At 43.1% G+C, this 13,825-nt stretch overlaps 1 long non-coding RNA gene across 2 annotated transcripts; it reads left to right on the forward strand.

Annotated features, from left to right (window-relative positions):
• Nucleotides 1-2,204: 2,204 nt before the first annotated feature.
• Nucleotides 2,205-13,825, forward strand: LOC122465392. 2 transcript variants are annotated; one of them, XR_006290200.1, is made up of 3 exons: nt 2,205-2,395; nt 12,445-12,527; nt 13,473-13,825. It is a non-coding gene; the product is annotated as an uncharacterized LOC122465392 (long non-coding RNA). The 2 variants fall into 2 exon arrangements; XR_006290199.1 differs by having other exon boundaries at nt 2,205-2,376.

The following is a 13,825-nucleotide window of genomic DNA, read 5'->3' on the forward strand; positions in this document are numbered from 1 at the left end:
AAACAACATAGTAATCTCTAGTCCGGTGACAGCAGCCTTCAGCCGGATGTAGCTTTAAAAAAAAATGAGAATTGAACAGGCTCATTATCACCACTCATGCAGCAAAAGAGCCAGATGCTGGCTGTAACTGGCTAGCTGAGAATTCCCACAGTGGAGGGGGAACTGTGAGCTGTTATACAGTTCCATGGCATACAGTTTTTAAAGGGAGTAAGTTAAAGTAGGTTTACACGGCAGTTAGACACCCACAGCTGGCCAATTCCAGCTGGCTCAGGCTAAGGGGCTGTCTAACTGTGATGTAGACATGCCTCAGCTCTAGAACGCTGTGAGGTGGGATTGCAATTAAACAGCCCCATGAGCCTGAGTCAGTTGGCACGGGCCAACCATGGGCATCTAACTGCAGTGTGGATATTTGAGCACCCTAAGAGATGCTCTAACTTATGCCAGGGCATCCTGGCTCTCGGAATCAGGGAGCTATATCCCTCTTCTGTTTCTGAGGTCCAGTTGGCACAGGAGAAAATCTGCCCCCCAGTTTTTACACCTAATTTCAGTTGCCTGGTTAAAAATCAGTGGGAGTTCCCTCAAATGACACCAGTCATTTGGAAAAAAACTTCCTTCTAGGGGTCTTTTGCCTTCTTGAAAAAGGAAGAGTGGGGAGCAGCTACTGTTGCTAGCTGCCCTAAAATAATTCCCATATTTCAGTAACTGGTGAATAAAATAGCATGCGGAAATCAGATGGTAAGCTTCTTTCACTTCAAATGGCACTTGCTGCTCCTGCTAAGAGCAGTTTGTAAAGGCTACTTTAGAGAGAGGGGGTTATATTAATCTTTTATCTGTACTGGGAACAATGTAGTTCCCAAATATGTAGGAGAATTACAGGGGCACTTGCTAGAATTTTTCCTGGCAATGACATGTTTTTGTGTGTAAATAGAGAGGGAAATGATTAATCAACATTAATTGCCAAGGTAGTGAAGGATAAATTATTAACCATCACTGTTCAGAGGAAACAAGCTATGAAAATGCCTTGACTACATTCTGCAAGCTCTTTTACAGCAGCCAGACTAGACCCATAACTGAGCAGTGCTATTTGGCTCTCTGTCATTACTACAGTTAGCCCAAAATATCAATGGAAAACAGAAAATAACTGTTTTTAAAATATTTCATGATTCTTTGTTTTTATTTACTGATCAGCTCTAATGAATGTACTGTACATAAAAAGTTTTTGAGCATCTAGGAGCAATCTCAACTCACATGAAAGTTGAAGGTGATCAACACCTTACAGGACTGGGCCCTTTTCTGTTTTCCACAGACATTTTTGGCCAACTGTAGTAGTGACAGGGAGCCAACTAACACTGTTCAGACATGAGTCTGCTCTGGCTCCTCTGAAAAACCTTGCAGGATATAGTCAAGGTGTTTTCATAACTTGTTTCCTCCAAACAGTGATGGTTACAGGGAGAAGAGGAAATGAATACAAGTATCTGATGGGTCAGATCATGCTGGACAAATGGATCCCGTGGATGCGGTACCATTATCATTTTTCTATACTCACCATTTTAAATATTTTTGCATTCAACATAATAGATTTTACATGCACTTCTTAGGATTTCTTCTTCCCAGGTTGCTGTCAGGAAAGATACTCAATTCTGTGGTTTAAGGGCTCAATACAGCAAGGTACTAAGTGCTCTGGCCTTGATCTAGCAAAGCATTTAAGCATGTGTTTAATTGTAAGCAAGCAGGTAGTTCCATTGACTTCTGTGGCACTAATATGCACCTTTAAAACTAAGCACATGCTTAAATGCTCGGCTGGATCCAGACCAGAGTGCTTAGCGCCTTGCAGGATCGAACCCTAAACACTGGATTTATCAATCTGAGGCCAGATTTCCAAAGAGCCTAGATGTACATGCAAGAGCAACATTTGCATGTGCACACAAGTACTACTGTATAAACTCAGATAACTAACTTTCCAACTATCCGACTTATAGTCAGAAATTTCCTGAGCGGTCTGTGGAGCAAGAGACAGACCCTGCTCCATTCATGTTAATGGCAAAACCTGCACTAATTTCAGTGGCGCTGGATCAGCAATTAAGTAACCTTTAACTATGTATTTCTTAAATAAGTTGTCCTTTTTGGTTTTCTTGTTTGCATTCTGCTTGGGAGGCTGTCATAAATATAAAGGGAAGGGTAAACACCTTTAAATCCCTCCTGGCCAGAGGAAAAGCCCTTTCACCTGTAAAGGGTTGAGAAGCTAAGATAACCTCGCTGGCACCTGACCAAAATGACCAATGAGGAGACAAAATACTTTCAAAGCTGACGGGGACGAGAAACAAAGGTCTTGTCTGTCTGTGTGATGCTTTTGCCGGGAACAGAGCAGGAACGCAGGTCAGAACTCCTGTAAAAAGTCAGTAAGCAATCTAGTTAGATATGCGTTAGATTCTGTTTTGTTTAAATAGCTGATAAAATAAGTTGTGCTGAATGGAACATATATTCCTGTTTTTGTATCTTTTTGTAACTTAAGGTTTTGCCTAGAGGGAATCTCTATGTTTTGAATCGATTACCCTGTAAGGTATTTACCATCCTGATTTTACAGAGGTGATTCTTTTACTTTTTCTTTAATTATAATTCTTCTTTTAAGAACCTGATTGCTTTTCATTGTTCTTAAGATCCAAGGATTTGGGTCTCTGTTCACCTATGCAAATAGGTGCGGATTTTTATCAAGCCTTTCCCAGGAAAGGGGGTATAGTGCTTGGGGGGAAGATGTTTCCAAGTGGGCACTTTCCCTGTTCTTTGTGTAACACTTTGATGGTGGCAGTGTTTAACCTAAGCTGGTAAGAATAAGCTTAGGGGGTCTTTCATGCAGGTCCCCATATCTGTACCATAGAGTTCAGAGTGGAGAAGGAACCTTGACATGATGGCAGAGCGGTGGGATTTATTTGAAATCAATTTGAGATTTTTTTGGGGGGATCATTCTGAACCAGAAGCACAGTTGGATCATTTTGAACCAGAAGCACAGATTTTAAAAGGATATTTTTTTTTTCCCTTTCGGCTGCTTGGAAACAGGTTTTAAGCTGAAAGCAGATAGAGTTTTTTTGTCTCTGCCTGGCGGCCAGAGCAGAGACAAAAGGGAGCTTGCTTTTGTGAGCTGGAGTTTCTCTACCTAAAGGCAGGGAAGTTAACCTCCTGCAGGGAAATTCACAAATTCTTCACAGATCTGAAGAAGTTCTTTTGTTTTTTTTTTAGCTAAGAGCAACTAGAGGGTTTTTCTGTCTATTTGCCTGGAGACAAAGGATTTTTCTGTAGGCTGAGAATACTATCAGAGAACATAGCTATCAGGTTACAGCACAACCTATTTTTTTGACAAGCCAAGTTTTTGTTTGTTTGTTTTTATTTCTAACTCTCGGGTGTAAAGTTAGTTAAAACCAGAGAGGCAAACATGACAGAGCCCAAGGCAGAAACAGCCAAAGAGGCTGCCCACAGGAGAGCTATGGAGGTAGAAAAAAAACCAAGAGGCTGCCCACAGGAGAGCTATGGAGGCACAGGAAAAAGAAATGGAGAAGAAGGAAAAAAGGAGAGGAAGCATGCTGAGGAGATGGAGAAGGAAAAAAGGAGAGGAAGCATGCTGAGGAGATGGAGAAGGAAAAGGCTGAGCGGAATCTACTGGATAACCCTAACCATCCTTCCCCAACAATCCACCAATGGGAGCGACTACGTCCACAGTATGATGAATCCAGTGATATTGCTGAATATTTTCTCATCTTTGAGAGACTGTGCACTCTCCATAAAATTCCTGAAGCTCACAAGGTGACCACATTGGTCGCAAAATTGACTGGAAGAGCTCTGGACATATTCAATAAGATGCCTATTGATGAGGCTTTTGACTATAATAAGTTCAAGGATTTGGTTTTAAAGCAATTTCAAATTACATCTGAAACGCAGAGAGTAAAATTTCGAACCCTTAAGAGAGAGTCTGGACTAAGTAATGTGGCTTATCTAAACCAGATGAAGGATGCTCAAAAAGAGCAAAAAGCCTGGTATGATAAACATGCCAGAGAGCGTTCCTTCAAAGTAGGGGACCAGGTCATGGTCTTAAAGGTGCTCCAGGCCCATAAAATGGAAGCATCGTGGGAAGGGCCATTCACGGTCCAAGAGTGCCTGGGAGCTGTTAATTATCTCATAGCATTCCCCACCTCCAACCGAAAGCCTAAGGTGTACCATATTAATTCTCTAAAGCCCTTTTATTCCGGAGAATTAAAGGTTTGTCAGTTTACATCCCAGGGAGGAGATGACGCTGAGTGGCCTGAAGGTGTCTACTACGAAGGGAAAAGTGCTGGTGGCGTGGAAGAGGTGAACTATTTCATGACCCTTGGGCGTATGCAGGGACAGCAGATCAAGGAGCTGTGCACTAGCTACGCGCCGACGTTCTCAACCACCCAAGGACTGACTAAAGGGGCATACCACTCCACTGACACAGGTAATGCTCACCCAATTAAAGCCCAACCTTACTGGGTGTCTCCTCAAGCTAAAACTGCTACAGAACGGGAGATCCAGGATATGCTACAGATGGGGGTAATCCGCCCCTCTGGCAGTGCATGGGCATCTCCAGTGGTTCTAGTTCCCAAACCAAATGGGGAGATACGTTTTTGTGTGGACTACCATAAGCTAAATGCTGTAACTCGCCCAGACAACTATCCAATGCCACGCACAGATGAACTATTAGAGAAACTGGGACGGGCCCAGTTCATCTCTACCTTGGACTTAACCAAGGGGTACTGGTAGGTACCGCTAGATGCATCTGCCAAGGAAAGGTCCGCCTTCACCACACGTCAGGCTGTATGAATTTAATATACTCCCTTTCAGGCTGCAGAATGTACCTGCCACCTTTCAAAGCCTTGTAGATGGTCTCCTAGCAGGACTGGGAGAATATGCAGTCGCCTACCTTGACGATGTGGCCATATTTTCGGATTCCTGGGCAGAACATCTGGAACATCTACAAAAAGTCTTCGAGTGCATAAGGGAGGCAGGACTAACTGTTAAGGCTAAGAAGTGTCAAATAGGCCTAAACAGAGTGACTTACATTGGACACCAGGTGGGTCAAGGAACTATCAACCCCCTACAGGAGAAAGTGAATGCTATCCAAAGGTGGCATGTCCCAAAGTCAAAGAAACAGGTCCAATCCTTCTTAGGCTTGGCCGGATGTTACAGGAGACTTGTACCGCAATACAGCCAAATTGCCGCCCCACTGACAGACCTAACCAAAAAGAAACAGCCAAATGCCGTTCAGTGGACCAAAGAGTGTCAAAAGGCCTTTAACCCACTAGGCAAGATGCTTCCAGTCTAAATAGCTGGTTGTTAAGGACCCACTCAGGGTAATGGGAAAATAGGCCTTAGGAGAAACTTATCCCCCACCTGGTGAGCCTTCCTGTGGACGTTTCGGCCAGCCTGTAAGTAGTGGCTGCTATGACTCTGCAAGGACATGTGACCAGACCACATGTCTCTGGACTCCATTTTGGGGGCCTGTATTTTTCCACAGACAGGCTGGGAACTGTTTCTGGAACAAAGACTTCCCGTTCCCGCCATATGCTAAAGCTGTATAAGGTGGGGAGTGAGATCTGTTGTTGTTCATTTCCCCACGTGACTACATGTGAAATACAGATACACAGTCACTATTGATAACTTCAGATACAAAAGTGATACATGCATATGAATAGGATAATCATATTCAGCAAGTAACTTTTCCAATGACACCTTACACGCCCCACCTTGTACAAAATGCATCATAATTCTCCCATAATCATATCATAATAATATCACTATGAAGAATATGGGGTGCAGGGTCACGTGGTGTTTATAAATGCAGCATGTGGATGCCTCAGTAAGAGATGACTTAGCAGCCTCTTGCATAAATAGATGTACTCATTAAGACCTTTTTGCTGTATCACAAATGTATTTTGAAGAAGTTCCATAATTCACATTCTTTTTCAACAGTTTCTTTGGGTAATTATTTTTCCATTAAAAGAATCAAAGCTATTACATTTTATTTTCAGACAGAGAGAGAGAGGCCCCAAGGTCTATGATGGGAACATAGGAATCACTATACAGGATCAATATGTTCACTATCCTATCTGCCAATGTCTAGTAGCAGATGCTTCAGAAAGTGCAACCTTCCTCTAAGCCTACCCCCCACCCCCAATAAATTAAAGTGTGCAGTAACATCTATGCAGAAGTTTAGCATAAACAGCAATTGGTTCCACCTTGCGCTTTGCTGTGACGCTCAGAGTTCATTTTCCACACCTGAAGAAAAGCTCGGCGTGGCTGGAAAGCTTGTCTCTCTCACCAACAAAAGTTGGTCCAATAAAAAATATTACCTCACCCACCTTGTCTTTCTAATATCCTGGGACCGACATGGCTACAGCAACCCTGCATTTTTACGGATTGTCCATATTCAAGTTACAAAGCTGCATATCAAACATTTAAAGCCCAATAACTTAACTTTTTTAAAATAAAAACTAAAAGCAAGCCAAGATCGGGCTAAAAGCCAGCACAGAGGTGATGGCAAAATGCTTTTTCCTGGTGAGTGTGTAACATTCTTGTACTTCTAAATGCAGAGGAAGTGGAAAAGTGCTTTTAGAGGAGAGTTAGTCAAATAATGCTTGTCAGACAAAAATGTGGTTTTTCTGTTTTGGTTTGTGAACCATTTGTGAGCCTGCTAATGTTTTTGGTACTCATAACTATTTCAGCTCACTCATTCTCCCCTTAACCTCTGCTGCCCTCGACACAGACCCACATGGTGGTGGAGCTGTGGCTGGACTGGGTTTTCTGGGGCTTTCCTTGTAGAGACGCCCTCCAGACCAATCACATCATCTAGCTCTGAAGAGCTCTCTTTATTGGTCACAAGGGAGGGAGGAAGCTGCATCCTTGTGCACACACTTAGGCTGGGCTCAGGGAGGGAACAAAGGGTCATTCAGACTCTTATGCTACTGCAGAAAGTTTTTTCCTTTACACCTGCCTGTGCACTGGCAGCCAGGGATTAGGCCAAGCAGTTGGTTCTCTTCCTTGGAAAATTATATTGGTGTATAATTGCTCTTTGTTGTTGTGATGCTAACTGTTGTTTCCTTTACTGTTCAAGCGAAGCCAGAATTACGTTCAGGTTGAGGATCTTCCTCAACATCATGTCACAACTTTGGGGGTAGATGTAGCCTTTGCAGCAGCAGCAGCAGCAGGGTAAATTTATTCAGCTGTTTGCACAGGCATGGCAAGTAGGGAGGGGTATGTATTTCCCACAGCTGGGATCCATGTGTAGCTGGGACTGAAAGGCTCAGAGGCTGAGACTTCCTGGTGTCTGTTCCAGCAGTGGCTCTAACTCTCTTTGGTAGGAGTGAAGTATGGCTTGGTGAAAGCCACATGTCTAGGGCTGGATGGGCCTGATGGTATCTCTAGCCAGGTAGCCATTTTGATTTTGGGGTCTGTCAATCAGGACAAAGGGGTGGTTCATGCTTAGACTGATTAGCTACAACCACATTTTGCTGCAAGCCTATGTTCATGTCCCTCCTTAATTTGCTTACATTCACGTGTTTGTTTAAAAAAAAAGTTGTGGCCATTATGCCATAAATCAGGGGTAGGTCAACTTTTTGGCCCAAGGGCCACATCTGGGTATGGAAATTGTATGGCAGGCCATGAATGCTCACAAAATTGGGGGTTGGGGTGTGGGCTCCAGCTGGGGGTTCAGGCTCTGGGGTGGGGCCACAAATGAGGAGTTCAGGGTGTGGGAGGGGGCTCCAGGCTGGGACCAAGGGGTTCAGATGGCTGGAGGGGGATCAGGGCTGGGGCAGGGGGTTGGGGAGCAGGAGGGGGTCTGGGGGGCAGGCTCTGGGTGGCACTTACCTCAAGCAGCTCCCAGAAGCAGCAGCATGTCCCCCTTCTGGCTCCTTTGTGGAGGCACGGCCAGGCGGCTCTGCACGCTGCCGTCTGCAGGCACCGCACCTGCAGCTCCCATTGGCCTTGGTTCCCGGCTAGTGGGAGATGCGGGGGCAGCGTGCGGAACCCCCTGGCTGCCCCTACACATAGGACCTGGAGGGGGGACATGCTGCTGCTTCCAGGAGCCTCAGGGAGCGGGGCAAGCCCTGGACCCGGCTCCTCGTCGGGAGCTTGAGGGTCGGATTAAAATGTCTGGTGGGCCAGATGCGGCTCCCAGGCCAGAGTTTGCCCACCCCTGCCATAAATGATCCTTAACTTGTAAAGTGTCTTTGTGGGGACGCCCTAGGCAATTTACTTGCTTGATTTACATGAATTTTAAAACTATGTGTATTTCAGGAACTGTACGATTCGAGTATTTGCTGTTGGTGACGTGACTGGTCATTTTTAATTGTTTCTCCCCTGACTGACTGAAATTCTTACCAGAAGAAAAAGAAATCATGGATATGCCATTGTTGCTTCAAATTCACCAGACTCTTGGGGCTCTCAAACCTTTGCTTGATTACTCAGCAGTGGTTCAAATATGGTATACTATGGCCCCTACCACCAGCAGCAACAGCAAACTAAAATTGAGCTATATATGCATGTTCAAATCTGTTTTTTCATGATCTAACTCAACCTCATACGCAACAAGATTATCTTTATATGCTAGTAGGTATAGCCTACAAATAAACATGAGCTAAGTAGCTGTCTTAAAATTACCTCATTAATACTACTATCATAATACAGAGTAAAATTCTGGCCATCAGATTAATAAAAAAAAAAAAAGGAGCTTTTCCCTTTTCTTAGATTTCAGATCTCATCACAATGACTGAATATTCTGGGGGAAGGATAATCTTCCACTGCTGTGACAAAGCACAAAAATTACATCATAATTATACAATCATTATGTCAATTGGAATAAAATAAAGAGTCCTCTCTTAAAATAAATGTTTTCCCTAGTGTAATCCACCTGAGCCTCCAGGAGAGATTAAAAATTTATATGTACAAATGATGAATGAAATGGTTAACAACAAACAGTACAAATCTCAGCCTTTGACCTCCTTCACATAAAAAAAAAATTAAAAACCTTTCATTTAGGTTTAACAAAAGGCTAGATGTAGGGACCCTGTTCCTGCTGGCTTTACTCACATGATTAACATTCCATCCCCCTCCCCATTCAAGTCAACCAGGTCACATGAGATGTTGAGTGCTGTCATGTATGAATCCAGGGAACTCAGGAGACTTGCAGCATCTTGCTTCATAGAATGCCAGGGGCTTCATTTTCAGAGTTACTGAGACCCTCATATTGACTTCCATTCTAACTGTGGGTGCTCAGGCCCTGCAGAAGTCCAAGAAGGGTTCAGCCCACTGTGTGTCTTTTTGTTTGTTTTTTTGAATAAACAGCTAACAAGAAAGAAAGTGCTTGTGGCATAAGTACAAAATTTCTACCTTGGAATATTCTGGTCATGTAAACTGCGTGGGAATCCATCTTGGCAACACTTTATTTTGGCCTATGATTTATCGTCATCATAGCACTTTTGCATATTCAGGAATACATTTACTTGCTTGCTGATGTTGAGTTGAAATTTCAGCTGTAATTAAATTTGCCTGAAGCACAGTCATGAGGATCTAAGTTTATCACAAGGCTTACTTCTTCTTATACTGTAAATGCCATAGTAAAACAGAAGCCCTATCATGTGGCTTTCATTTCAAACCATAAATTGTTTACTTAAGCCCCAGCTGAGGCCAATCCTGAGCCAAACTTCAATAAACATGGGCTAAATTTAGTAAGAAATCCAGAATCCAACAGAGTTATATTCTGCACATTTGCATCAGTTTAAATGTTTACAGTACTGGGGTTGGAAACCGTAAGTATCATGGGCACTTACATGGTCCCATTACTGTAGTATCTGTGCACCTCCCAATCTGTTAGGGGTGCTGCAAGAAAACACAAATGTCAGATGGGAACTGCTATTATCCCCATGTTACAGATGGGGAGCTGAGGAAGAGAGAGCCTGAGAGACTCAGGGCTTTTTCTTCACTACGGGCTAAATTGGTGGTGCTGCAATCAATGCAGCGGTGTCGATTTAGCGGTCTGGTGTAGACGTGATAAATCTATGGGATAGTGTCCCCCCCCGACATAGCGCGGTGTAGACACCACTGTAAGTTGATCTAAGCTACACTGACCTCAGTTAAGTAACTTACGTAACTATCATAACTTAGATCAACTTACCTTGTTAGTGTAGACAAGGCCTTACTCGAGATCATACAGGAAGTCTGTAGGAGACCAAGGAATTGAACCTGGGTCTTCTGAGTCCCTGGAACATCCCTAACCACCAGATCATCCCTCCTTTCTCTGAAACTCCCACTAGTAATTGTTAGCCTGCAAATAAACAGGAGCTAAAATGTGTAACGTTAAAACACACAATGATTTGGGTATCTCAGAACAAGAATTAACAAAAAACTTAGAGCATTACTTACTTACTGTTCTTCCCTGTGTCAGTTTTGATCTAATACCCCAGCATGGTATTATAAGACACTGCTGTTGGAGGTAGTGTCGTCTTGATGAGCTGGTCAGCAAAGATGAGTGATTAGCTGTGGGGTACTAAGCCTAGTGTCCTGGCTACAACCCAACACTAATATTGTAATTTCATCTAGCTACCTAAATTCCTCCTGTGGTTTCAATGGGTATTCTGTCTGAAAATCCTGCAGTGTGTTTTGCTGTGCATTGCTGAACAGCCGCTGCTTTCTACTCTAGAAGTTGATGAAATGATCCTTGTCCACAACTTTTTCATTAGGGCCTGAACCACCTCCTGCTGCTGCTCTTTATTTGTTAATAGTAGTGCCTAGAGGTCCCAACTAGGCCTGAAACCCGTTGCACTAGGTGCTGTGCGAACATATAGTAAAACACAGTCCCTGCCCTTACAATTTTAAAGGAAAAAAGACCCTGATTCAGGTAAGTACTTAAGCATGTGCTTAAGTTCATCCTATTTAGCACACCACTTAAGCATGTGTGCTTAACTTTAAACGTATGCTTAAGCCCCAGTGACTTCAGTCAATCCAGTGCTGTCTTTAGTAGGGATGTTTTCCTGAACTGGACTGAGATGAGTAACTCAAGTCAATAGGACTACTCCCAGGAGTAGATTCCAAGGCTAGAAAGTGTCAGGGGAGACGTTGGCAGCGCAGCAAAATGCCCAGGCCACCGCCAGTAACTGGTATACCAATTGCCATACTTATTGCCAAAAGCAGCTATGCTAGTAGGCTTTTGTAGCAGCCTGAGCATAACTAGGCAGGCCAGGAGGGGAAGGGGATGTTCACCAGAAGTGACCATGACCCTGCTGCCTTCCTTGTCAAAGCTTTCTGTGAAACTGCTGAAGTCTGTCTTTTAAAAACAAACAAAAAAAAAAAACAGGAAGTCTAGCTATATCTTTGGACTGTTGTGTGGAAGTGCAGCTACAGGACTAATGGTTTTAAAAGTGCTTGCTTAATGTTTTTTCTTTGATTGACATGTTAATGTAATTATAGCAGTTACTAACATAAAAGGGGTAGATAGGTCTGAATAATTTGAATTTGACCTTCTCGACATCTCTTGGAATCCCCAGTGACAGGTGGATAGCTGACCACTTGAACCTTGTTGTCTGAACACTCAAGACCCCTCCAGACCATGGGTAACTAGTGGTTGGGGCGCTCTAACCTTTTGTGTCTCTGTGTGTGCTTGAGACCTAATAAAATAGTAAGTTTGGATGAAAGCACTTTAGGTTTATGCCAATCTTTAATCAGATGGATGTGCTTTGTCCCCCTTTGATTTGTTCCTAACACTGTCTCACAAAGAGCATAGTTACCCTGAACTTAGGGTTGAGAGAACCCTGAGTAACAAAGGGACCATTGTGATCATCTAGTCTGACCTTCTGTATAACAGACACCACTGAACTTCCTTTAAATTAATTAGTCTTTGAACTAGAGCATACCTTTTGGAAAAAAAAATGTAAACTTGATTAAAAATATTCTACTGAAGGAGAATCTACCATTACCTTTGGCAAATTGTTCCAGTAATTAATTACCCTTACTGTTTAAAAAAATTATGCCTTATTTCCCATCTGAATTTGTCTAACTTAACCTTCCATACATTGGATCTCATTATATCTTTGTCTGCTAGACTGAAGAGTCCATTATGAAATATTTGTTCTCCATGTACGTAGGTGGAATGTGATCAAGTCACTCCTTAAAATTCTCTTTAAGTGAAACAGACTGAGCTTCTTGAATCTACTATAAGGCATATTTTCCAACCCTTTAATCATTCTCATGGCTCTTCTCCAGACCCTCCCCAATTTATCAACATACCTTTTTGAAGTAAGGTTTTCTCATGTGCTTGCTGGATCAGGCACTATGGTGTGTGTATGTGTTTTTTTTTTTTTTAAAGTGGTTTCAGATGAAAGGTGCCACACTATATAAATGTACAGTAATTATAATAAATCTTCCCCCCCCCACTATTAACAGATTAACAAGAAGACAACAGAATGGAGAATAAAGAGAAAAGCAATGGTGAGATTAAAGAAAAACAGCCAGCGAAAAAGAAAGTGGTGAGTTGTTTTTTCCCCCCCACCTCTGCCTCCTAAATCTTTTATCAAGACAAACATTCACTTTGGGAGTAAAGATACAGAAGATAATTGACAACGAGCAGACTACTATCACTAATGCTCAGATCTGTAAAGGTATTTAGGCAGTGGAGCGCTCAGAGTTGCAACATTTAATTATTTAGGCACCTAAATCTCATTTTTAGAAAGGGATTTAGGCACTTAAGATCCCATTGACAGTCTGTCTTAAGAGCCTAAATCCCTTTCTGATCATGAGATTTAAGCTCCTAAATAATTTAGGCTTTGAAATGGTGAGTGCAGAAGTGCCTAAATATCTTTACAAATCTGGGCCTAATTGCTTTACGATTTCTTTGAGGTGGAAGAAGAGTCCTATGGTTCAGGTACAGTCATGGGATTTATGGGACTGGGGTTCAGGTTCTGGGATATCTTTCACCCTTTGTTGGTCTTATCTATCCAGACTGTAAGCTTTCTGGGATGGGGACTGTCTCTTACTGTGTATCTGCACAGTGTCTAGCACACTGAGACCCTGAACTCTGGGTTGTTCCAAAATCTGTATAATGGTAGCAACTCAAACACTGCTTGGGGCAAACTAAACGTTTTAGGAGGTTTGAAGGAGAGGTGCTGATAGGACCCTTCCTGTGGAAACCCCTCAGTTTTGCTCCTTCCCTTGCTGTGCCATAGCCTGTTTGTCAACTTTCTAGAAATGTTGCACAACCCTTCTCTCACAGCAAGAAGGGAGAAAGCTAAGTTGTCCTTGAGTAGGAGAGCTGGGGAGTTGTGTGAGGGAATGACGATTCGATGGCCATACGTTAAGGTGGATGGCCGAGTATTTTGTTTGATTGCTGATGGTCTATTATGAATGATAAGAAGCCAAAAGTGTTTAGTGTGTCCAGGCAAGGCTTGTGACAGTGTGTATGAATTTTTGTACAGGTGCAGTTGCCCTGAAATTGTTTTTCCCCCTTCATGGTCCACCACGGGCATCCACTTAAAGGTTTCCAGCTCCCAGCCATGACCTGTCCTGCACAGAGACCCATGTCACTCCCTCCTGACCAAGGTTTTAAGGCTGCACAGCTCCCTGGATTTATATTGTGATATCCCCAACAAGCCAGGCTGCCTAAACAGAACAGTGTCTGCACTTTGCTTTCTCTCCAAAGGCTACGACCAATGTATTGCCCATAGTTATAAGTTACCACACAGCTCCTTCTAAGAAAGTGTAATGCCCACAGACCCCAGTTGTCAGCGGGCAGAATTGAACCTGGGACCTCTGGAGCTCAGTGCATGAG

Source organism: Chelonia mydas, chromosome 4 (genome assembly GCF_015237465.2).
Source record: "Chelonia mydas isolate rCheMyd1 chromosome 4, rCheMyd1.pri.v2, whole genome shotgun sequence".
Classification (NCBI taxonomy): domain Eukaryota; kingdom Metazoa; phylum Chordata; order Testudines; family Cheloniidae; genus Chelonia; species Chelonia mydas.